This window comes from Phascolarctos cinereus, unplaced genomic scaffold (genome assembly GCF_003287225.1).
Source record: "Phascolarctos cinereus isolate Bilbo 61053 unplaced genomic scaffold, phaCin_HiC Scaffold_4;HRSCAF=312, whole genome shotgun sequence".
Lineage (NCBI taxonomy): Eukaryota > Metazoa > Chordata > Mammalia > Diprotodontia > Phascolarctidae > Phascolarctos > Phascolarctos cinereus.
The window spans coordinates 497,680,894-497,690,006 of record NW_027555847.1 but is presented as its reverse complement, the minus strand read 5'-3'; positions in this window follow the sequence as shown (position 1 = coordinate 497,690,006).

Here is a 9,113-nt window from a genome sequence, read left to right as displayed (position 1 = left end):
AGTTTGTTCATTCTCTTAGTTGTTGGGCATTTGTTTACTTCTGGATTTTTATCACAAATAATGCTGTGAAGGATATGTGGGTACGTATGAGTCTTTTCATGCTACCCTGGAGGATTCATCTTCCTTGTGCCTATAAATCCAGCAGTAGGTCATTGGGATCAAAGAATATGAACATTTAGTGACTTTTCTTGCAAAACCGCAAATTGTTTTCCAGAAAAGTTGGCCAATTCTCAGCTTTACTGTGCGCAAAATTATATACCTGTCTTCCCACAGTGCCTCCACCATTGAATTTTCCCTTCTTTGCTACATTTGATGAATGTGAGGAAATAATTAAGAGTTATTTAAATGTACTTTTCTCCAATTAATAGTGATTTTGAATGCTTTTCGGTAATTGTTGATAATTTGAATTCTCTTTTTTAAAAATTATGCTTATGTCCTTTGTCCTCTCGTCTTCTGAATATTTACTTATCTTTTTACAGATTCACATTTCCCCAGAGATTTTGGATGTAAAAATCTCCTTATTATATATAAGGTTGTAATAGGTAAATTTATTTTCTACTCCATCAATTATCATATATGGCTTGTATGTAATATGAACACTAGTTACTTATAGCTTATTTTAATAAAATAATTTGATTTGCTATCTCTCCTAAAATCTTTTGCCAGCCTGAGGGTCTGAAGATGTAAAAAAAAAATGAAGTAGTCCCTCTCATAGAGCTCATATTCTATTATGGATAGCTGGATCTTGATGTTAAAAATAAACAAATAACCATAAGTATCTATAACTTGTTTTATACTTAAATCCTATTCAGATCCATAACATATTTGGAAGCCATTCTATCAAAGCACCCTCAGTGTTTTTATAGATTCAATTATAAGATTTTCTTTAAGGAAATAAAAGAAAATGGGAATAGCTGGAGGAATATTCAGTGTTCATTGACTATGTCAATATGATAAAAATCACAATGCTACCAAAGTTAACTTACAAATGTAATGCTATGTCAGTGAAACAACCAAAAGGATACCTTTCAGAGCTGGTTAAAATAAAAACAAAAATTTATTTTGAGGAATCAAAAGCAAGAATACCAAGGAAAATAATGAAGAAATGTAGAAATGAAGGGATATATAACACATGTAGACATAAAAATATATTATAAGGTGACAATTATTAAAACAATTTGGTACTGACTGAAAATAGAAAAGTCAATTAATGGAATAGACTAGGCAATGGAGAATCAGGAATAATGGAAATTGATCCAGTGTTTGATCAAATCAAAAATACAGCTTACTTAGGAAAGAACTAACTCCCTATTTGAGAAGAACTTCTGAGAAAACTGGAAAACAATCTGGCAGGAATTTGGCTTAGAACAATATATTATGCTATATAATATATTGAAAATAGGCATACAACTTGAATATTAAAGATGATACCACATATAGAAGGGAAACAAACCATATACCTTGATAGCTGTGGTAGAGAGGACTATTGAAACAATACAAAAAGAAAAAAAAGATCATTTTGATCAGAAAAAACAATTGGACAGTTTTTTTTTTTTACAGATAAAATTAATATATCTAGAATAAGAAGAGAAATGGATGAGGGAAAAAAAATCTTTGTATCAAACACCTATGATAAAGGTTTAGAATACCAAGTATATGGGAAACTGAAAGAAATACATAAGACCCAAACCCATTCTCTAATAGATAAGTGATCCAAGGATATGAAAAAATAATTCTCAGAAGAATTGCAGTCAAATAACCACATGATACAATGCTCCAGGACACCAATAATAAGGGAAGGTGCATATTAAAACCCTGAGGTCTCACCTAACACCCAGGAAATTTGTAAGTATGACAAAACATGGGAATAGTCAATGTTGGAGGGGTTGTGAAAAGAAAGGCAAACTAATGTATTGATTTGGAGCTGTGAATGACTACAGCCATTCTGGAAAACAATTTGGAATTATAAAAATAAAGTAGCTAAATTATCAATACCTTTTTAGTCCAGAGATGCCACTGCTAGACATAGATGCTGAAGTCACTGACAAAAAATAAAGGCTTTATATACACCGGAATATTTATAGCAGCATTTTTGTTTGCATGTGGCAGCAAAAAATGGTAAACAGATGCTCATTGACTGTGAAATGGCTAAACAGTCATGGTACACCAAGATAATAGATGAAGTGGTGGGGAAAGGTATAATTATTTATATAAGACCTTCTATGTGCCAGGCCCTATGCTAATCAGTTTTTACAAATATTATCTCTTTTGATCCTCATAACTACCATGAAAGTCGAGTGTTCTTGTTATTCGCATTTTGGAGTTGAGTAAACTGAGGCAAATAGATATTAAGTGACTTGCCCAAGGTCATATAACTAAGGCACAATTGAAACTCAGGTAATTTTGATTTCATGCTCAGCACTCTATCTGCTGTACTTCTAGTAGATTATCTTTGTGTTGTACAAAATGACAAATATAATGAACACAGAGAACTACATGAAGATTTGAATGAATTGAGAAATAGAAAAGTAGGCCTGGAAAACAGTACATACAATGACAACAACAATGTAAATTAAAATTAAAGTGAAACTACCTCCTCAAAGTCTCTCTCCATAAGTTTTCTCTTGTGCGTATACAAAAAATATATACCGACTCCTTGAAAGACATAACAAGACCTAATGCTATTGGTCTTCTAATTATTAATATCAAGAGAGACACAAAACAGGGAGATGATGCTCACCGAAAGTATTTGTCACCATTGTGGAAGAGGTGCAGTGTAGATTCTAAGCTTAAGGGGATTTCTTAGGGATGGTACTCCTATGTATGGATGACATTTTACAGATTGCATCAAACCTTGAATCACTTCATAGACTCCTAAGAGAAATTTGCAATCTCTTAAAAGAGTTTCGTCCCATTATTCACAAAAGAAATGCCCATTGGATGAGCAATGTTTGTTATCTAGTCTATAACATGCTCTTGCATGAACAAAGTATAGAACTTGTCCAGCAGAACATTTGTCTTGGACAGACATAGGACAATGAAGTGGACCTAGGACTGAATAGAAGAAAGAAAATATGCTTGACTGCCTTTGGGAAAACACACAGTTCTTCTAATAAAGCCAATCTTCTCCTTGTGGAGGGAGATCATACCCATATTTTCAATGCCAATCTTTTGCCAGTTATATTGAATAGCTTTGATTTATTGAATATGTCAACCTCTGAAGAAATGAGATTGAGGATCACTCAAAGAGAACTGCAAAGGCTTATCGTGAGAAATTATGCAGAAAAATATGGGCTGGGACATTAAATAACCAGAATTAGTGAGAACCAAAAGACAACCAACCTGTCCATGCAATGGACAATCTACTCAATGTCAAGAGAGCATGAAGGAATCTTCCAATACATAGAGTGGACCCCCTATGACAAAGTTATGAGAAGAAAGGAAGAGAATACAATATTATGGAGAGAGGTATGGGTAGGTTGGAATCTATATTGTAGAGAAAATGCTCCTATTAATTAGATTATAGATATATTGAAGAATAATGATAACAACAATAATAACAGCTGACATTTACATGGTACCTCAAGGTTTACAAAGTAATTTATAAATGTTGTTTCATTTAATATTCACAAAAACCCTTAATTAGGTGCTATTATTTTCCTCCCTTTTTTGATGAAGAACATGAGACATACAAGTATGTGACTTGCCCAGGGTCACACAGCTGGTAGGTGACTGATGTTTGGTTGAATTCAGGTCATCCTGACTTTAATTCCAGCCCTGACCTACTGCTTCACCCACCTACCTATACTATTACCTATAGTATTGTACATATTGTATTCCCCTCCCCCACCAACTCCCATACCGACAAATCATGTAACCTCCTTGAGGAAAAGGATTGTTTTGTTTTTAATATTTGTATCTCCAGGTACTCTCGTTCACAAATTAGGTGTTTATCAAATATTTGCTAATTAAATTAATCTGAAATTAATTCTAAACTAAAGCAAAAATATAAAGCCCTGAGTATTAGCATCATCATCATCATCATCATCATCATCATCATCATCATCATCACTGTTATTAAATCAAAAATAATTAGAAAAATAAAAATGTGAAACAGTAGATGTAATTAATTAATTTCCATTCCATTTTGATAGGGGTATATTCAAATAAACATTTTTCAGTTTTTTGGACTTAAACTATCCTACAATATATATATTTAATCAGATGGTTAATTCATAGTTAATTAGGGACAATTGCAATACTAATAAGACTACTGTATTCAGCAACATCCTCCCCAGTGTCTGACATATATGTAGAATCTTAATATTAGAAGGTGCTTAGGGAAATGTGTTCATTTTTTTATAGTAGTTTTATCTCTTGCTTGAATATTCTGCCCTGAGTCTGCAGCTGTAGCAGCTTAATTTATTGCTTCATCTTTATGACTTCATTCAATTAGATAACATATTATTTATTCAGCAATTCATAGTTCTATAGCATTCCTATAGTCCCATAGGACTGTATTTAGAAAGTTATAGCTTGTAAAGAGTTAAAATTTAGAAATGCCATTTTAGAGACATTTATTACAGTAGCACCAAGGATCCATAAATGCTTGTGTTGGGCTTATTCATTTTTATACCAATTTTACATTAAAAAACCATTTAAAACAATGGATTTAAAAGCAAAAATGTTCTTCATTTTATGCATGTGTGTTTCTGTGTATACATATATGGAATTATAAATTTATATACATGGACACAAAAACATATGAGACAGTGTGATATAGTAGATAGAATGCTGAATGTGCAAGCAAGAAGGACTGGGTTTAAAGTCTACGACTGACTCTGACTAGCTGTGTGACCATGGTCAACTCTCTTAGCATCTCTGAGGGTCAATGGGTCTCTGAGACTTTTCTACTTACTTATACATGGGTCACAGTCTGTATTGACAGACATACACCAACAAAATACAACTACAGGAGATAATGAAAAATACATACATTTGCATCAAGGTGTATTTTTTGCACATTCATATATACATCTATATTTTTATGTGCTGAGGAAGCCAATTAACTCATCTTAATAAAGAATTTGTAAATGTTAAATTTTTTCATAAGGTAGTACATCTTTTAGAATCATCTAAAACTAGTTTGATGAAATGGACCATCATATTAAGCATTTACTCTATAAATTCAAATTAGTTTTGCTTCATTTCCTGTGATTGATTGTGGGGAGCAGAAATCAGGAGAAAATACTAAATCAAATATGGTTCTCCTTCTGCCAATACCTTTTTTGAAGACTAAGGCAGAAAATAAATAGGGCAGCACACGTGGTCCAGAAAATCAGATACATACATGTGTTTCCACTTGCATGTGGCTGATGTTCAATGCACGTTAATTATTCCCTATTCTATAACACAAAGACAATAATAAGAGTAATTAAAATACTTAGACTCACCATTATAGCTTTTCTTTGGTCCTCTGGCAACTGGGAGAATAGCTCCCGTTTTAAAAACCTGTTTTTATTTTTTTCTTAAGGACTAGGTCTTCTCATCTTGAATCTATGGAACCTAGCAAATCACCAAGTGAAGTTGTATAGAGGAAAAAATGATATGTACAGATGTACAGAAGGTACAAGAGAGAGCTTTGGGGGCCATTCACAGTTAGTGAGTGTGACTGCATGAAGATCCAGCAAAGGAGATTGAAAAAGGAATGTCAGACAAATAGGAGGAGAATCAGGGCAGAGCAGTATCACTAAAACCCAAAGAGAAAAGAATATTGTGGAGAAGAGGGTGATTGACAATATCAAAGGCTTCAAAGAGGTCAAGAGGGATGAGGACTGAGAAAAGGCCATTAGATTTGAAATTTAAGAATCCATTGATAATTTTAGAGACAGAAGTTTCAGCTGAATGATGACTACAGAAGTCAGACTACAGAAAGCCAGAGTTAAGAAGAGAGGAAGAGAAAAATAACTGGAGGAGCTGCTTACAGATAGCCTTCTCAGGGAGTTTAGCCACAAAAAGGTTAAAGAAGAGTTATAGAGAGATATAGGATGGTATCTAATGAGGGTGGGCAGATAAAAGGAGGTCTTTCTGAGGATGGAGAAGACATGGGCATTTTTGTAGGTAATAGGAAAGTAGTCAGTAGATAGAAAAAGATGGAGGATTTGGAGGAGAATATAGATGATGGGAGGTAGGGTTTGCTTTGGTAAGTAGAAGGTTTTTTCCTGTTGAGAGAGATATTCTTTAGGCAGGAAGTCCTTCTTGGGATCCCTGAAATCATATCACATAGGCTGCTGACTAACTTTGCCACTATAAATCCAGTTCCATTAAATAAGATAAGGGAGTAAAAAGTAAATTATACTTTACCGAGCCAGTGCAGTAATTCCAGTAGCTATGGGTATATCCAATCAAATAGTATCTTTATTACAGCTTCAAATTTCTTGCAATTCTATTTTAATGAGGCAGTGATGATTAAGTGCTCATTTACTATGTGAAATCAATCTCTTGAAATTACCAGGGGACTGAGTAACAAACAAAATTTCCCTACTTCACAAACAATTATCATGTAAACTTATGCAATACCCTGTATTGGGCAAATCCTTTACTGTGCTCCACTTTCTTCCCCTTCCATTGACTGGCTTGGCTAGAAACAAGTAAAGGACTTGTAGCCTTCTCAGGAAGAGAAGGCCAGACTGAGAGAAGAGGAGAGAGGAAGTGAAGGATACTCACCTGGGGACTGGCAAATGATTGTGGGAAGGATATGATCATGATATCCTCAGACATATGGATACTGTGCCCATTGGAAATGAACCTACCTCAAGGGTTAGATTTGACTGGAAATTTATTCCGAATTCTAGGAGACTTCAGGGTCATGTTTGAATATTTCTTCAATAATTACTAAAACTTAAAAATAATCCCAATCAACTAAGCACAAAACCTCCCTTCTAGTTCATCAAATATTATTTATTTAGTAACCTAGACAAATCTCCTTTCCCCATAGAAATGACTCATACCTCTCTATGTACAGTGCAAAGTGAGAGGCCTGGAGAGAGGTAGGAAGCGAAGATATCAACAAGGGGGAGGATAGAACTGAGGCAAATCTGAGGAGTAGTGGCTAGCTGTAGGATGCAGTCAGGACTTCCACTGTCCAACCTATTCATTAGCCTCTATGAGTGGTTGTAGCTGAAGGAGGTGGAAGTTAACATCTGAACACTTTAACTGTGTTTCTCTAACCTTTTGGGTTTCATAGGCCAGGAGGAGATGCCCATGTTTGTTGATATATTTCAATTTATTCTTTGTTTTACTATTGTGTTTAAAGAACTAGAGACAGTTGTATCATGATTTTTGAGTAAACCTTATTGAAACATGGTAGGGATTGAAAAAGAGCATAATTTTTCCAGGTGGTAGGTATATCATGAGCCAAGGGTCTGATTGGATAAATCTACCAAACACATGTACTAATGAATTACCATACAAAATCAATTAATTGTAAATAGCACCAATAAGAAAATGATACAGAATCAATCTTAATCTCAGTGGGGTTCTAATTCTGCAGTTAAGTAGGGACATATGGGAATAGCTCCTCTCACTCCCTCCACCAATCTCAGGATTTGACTTTAATATAAAGTGGCCTCCAATATTTTGTGACATGTTTAACCTCTGAGGATAAACTTATTCCAGGAGCAGGATTTGAACCTAAGCTACTCTAGATTGGACTAAGCAGCCTTATCTCTGCTAAAAATCAGCCCTCCAGAACTTGGACTTTGGATTCTAGTTATTTCAGGGAATTCGTATTGAAAAAGAATCCAGTTAGAGGACATGAAGATGGAGATTGTAGGAAATACTGATTTTTAATTAAAAAAAGCTACTGAAGAAGAGGAATATGAAACTTAGGGTATGAAACATAAACTTTAATGACTCCAAGGCTACATTCTATCCTTTCTTTTGGATAGAGTAGAATTTCACATGAGATTAATCATTGGCCAGACTCAAATTGGGGAGAGCCCTAAAGCAGAGGAAGAAAATCCTCTAGTATTTAAATGAAGATAGGAGACAATCTGGATTACAAGAAGAATAGAGTTCAGGGAGAATACCCATGCAGGTGATGTCTTCAATTGTAAAGGCTCAGGCAGCTCCGTGCTTCTAGTGTTGGCTGACGTTTTGAGAAAGGAGGCAACTGGTAAGGAGAGAGCCAGCTTTCCTTTGCAGAGGCAAAATGAAATGACTCACTTCAGGGTCCTTCAAAAAAAAAATACAAATGTAATTTAGGGATAGCACATTCCTGAGCTAATTTAATTGCGTATTTCTTTATACCAGACAACCACCCGGAAGCAGTCAAAACAACAAAAATAGCAAATCAATTTTGGTGAGCAAACGAAGTTAAATATTAAGATCTAATAATACACTGTCTTGGCAGCAGCTGTAAACTTTTTATTTCTTATCTCAGATATATTGCTAATAGTTTGAAAACATAACATGTATCTATTATCTTACCCTTGCTGAAATCACAATTATTGATTGCTACCAGAGAAAAAAGAGTACAATATAGGTGCATTTCTTCAAAGCTTATTGAAATTATGTAGCATTTCTATAGGAAAGGTTTGATAATAATCTTATTCTTGATTTATTTCTTTTTGGAAGAATGTCTTCTCTTTTCACAGGAAGCCAGTAAACCTTGGAACACAAAAAGGCATATGGGTATGCGTGTGTTGCCTTTTCTATTCCTCCAATTTGGTTCCTGGAAAGGCAGGGGTATCAACATTATAGCAAGCAGTGACACAGGACTTCTTATTCTATTCTGTGCCCCTAGATCTTCTGATCTTTCTTAATCCCCTGTTTGAGTGAAGATATATTAAAGAATGTGATTTACCCCCAAACTAATTAGAATGTCATTTCTTACGACAAGAGGAGTACTTTACAGGGAGTTCATGGAGGTCAGGAAGCTTAGACATATGAGGTTTAGGGCTCTGAGTGGAAACTACCTTTATGCTATAAAATTAAGTTAAGACTTCAAAGACCTCCTTTAAATGCTTAACTCAATTTTCTCTTTTAAAATGTAGAGCATGTGCTATTCTCTGGGATTCCTTAGCTAAATGCATGGAAGCAAAACTACAGGC